The 1,659-nt window shown below is 50.6% G+C and overlaps 1 pseudogene across 1 annotated transcript in view; it reads right to left on the reverse strand.

The window, feature by feature from the left end:
• Window positions 1-1,058, reverse strand: part of LOC311247711 (DNA-binding protein SATB2-like) — a 17,712-nt pseudogene extending 16,654 nt beyond the window's left edge. Inside the window, exons 1-3 of the transcript XR_014621022.1 lie at window positions 899-1,058; window positions 710-760; window positions 1-67 (exon numbers count right to left, since the gene is read on the reverse strand). The exon at window positions 1-67 is cut by the window's left edge and continues 526 nt beyond it. The product of XR_014621022.1 is annotated as a DNA-binding protein SATB2-like (transcript). The remainder of the gene's footprint in view (window positions 68-709; window positions 761-898) is intronic.
• Between the last annotated feature and the right edge of the window lie 601 nt (window positions 1,059-1,659).

Genomic DNA, 1,659 nt, shown 5'->3' on the forward strand with positions numbered 1-1,659 from the left:
GGCCGGCTAGGTGAGGCGGGGGGGCGCTGGCTCAGGACACAGAAGTCTGCCAGGCTGTCTCTTTCAACTGCAGAGGAAGGATGAGAGAAGAGGAGAGGTGAGAAGAGGAGAGGAGAGGAGAGGAGAGGAGAGGAGAGGAGAGGAGAGAGAGAGGAGAGGAGAGGAGAGAGGAGAGGAGAGGAGAGGAGAGGAGAGGAGAGGTGAGGAGAGGAGATGTTGGAAGAGGAAAGGAGAGGTGAGGAGAGGTGAGGAGAAGAGAGGTGAGGAGAAGAGAGGAGAGGAGAGGAGAGGAGAGGAGAGGAGAAGAGAAGAGAAAAGAAAAGAAGAGAAGAGAAAAAAAGAGGAGAGAGGAGATGAGAGGAGAAGAGAGAAAAGGAGAGGAGAGGAGAGGAGAGGTGAGGAGTGGAGCAGAGTGGAGAGGAGAGAAGAGAAGGGAGAGGAGGGGAGGTGAGGAGAGGAGATGTTGGGAGAGGAAAGGTGAGGAGAGGTGAGGAGAAGAGAGGTGAGGAGAGGTGAGAGAGGAGAGGAGAAGATAGAGTGAGAGAGAGGTGAGGAGAAGAGAGGAGAGAGAGAGGAGAGGAGAGGTGAGGAGAGATGAGGAGCAGAGAGGAGAAGAGAGGCGAGGAGAAGATAGGTGAGGAAAAGAGAGGTGAGGAGAGGAGGCCAGTAAGAACAGCAGATAGTATAAATAAGATGGATGATTCCTCACTTTTGATGTCAGAGCTGTCTCTTCCAGACCACATCTTCTCCAGGTAGTCTCCTGCTTGACAAGACACACAGAGAGGGTCAGAAGGAATTCACATCTGTCGTACATACAGTCCCATGCTCTATTCACAGATTCCATACATCAACTTGCACCTTTAAGCTTCACTCATCCTCAACTACCCTCTCTACTGACCATTCAGGGAAAGGTGGGGGCACTGGAATAATCGTTCCAGAACTCCGATCGGCACCAATCCCGATATGCGCACCGTGATTGACAGCTCAGACAGCCAGTCGGAGGGCGCCGGGCTCTCTACACATGTCCACATCTGGAGCTGAGTGGTGAACGTTTCCCTCTGCCAGCCACAGAGTGGAACTAATGGAGGAGACACTGAGTGTAACCTAACACTCCTCTCTCTGTCAACGCACCACACAGTCGCTTTGCTCTCTCCCCTCCCTCTCTCTCTCTGTGTTTGCTGTTTGGGATTAAGTCTTGCCTTGATCTTGATGATTATAGCATTCTATGGGGTGGGGCGGGGCTGGCGGGGGGGCTGGGTGGCAGTGTTGAGATGCGGGTGCTGGGCTGAGAGCACAGCGCTGGGTTAAGGAGGGAGGAACACTATCAAAGGCATTTTATTTACTCGTTGATTAGTTTATTCTGATTAGGCACAATTCTTCTTGGGGGTCCACATAAAAAAAAACATCAACATTAAAGGGACACGTCACCAAAAACAACAAAGATGCTGATTAATTTGTTTATCTCACACGCGTCCAGAGACTCTTAACGGTTTCGCACACGTTCATTTAGTTTGACAGTCCACTGGGAGTGAAGGAGTTTGAATATGGCCATCAGGGACACAGAGTCTTGTGTAATTACCGTTTCATTACAGCTCAAATTAAAAGGTAAAGTAGCAGTCCCTATAGGGAGGTGTAGTCTGACGTCACTGGTTGTTCAGT

The sequence above is a fragment of the Notolepis coatsorum genome (assembly GCF_963971535.1).
Source record: "Notolepis coatsorum genome assembly, contig: SCAFFOLD_1658, whole genome shotgun sequence".
In the NCBI taxonomy this organism is placed as follows: Eukaryota; Metazoa; Chordata; class Actinopteri; order Aulopiformes; family Paralepididae; genus Notolepis; species Notolepis coatsorum.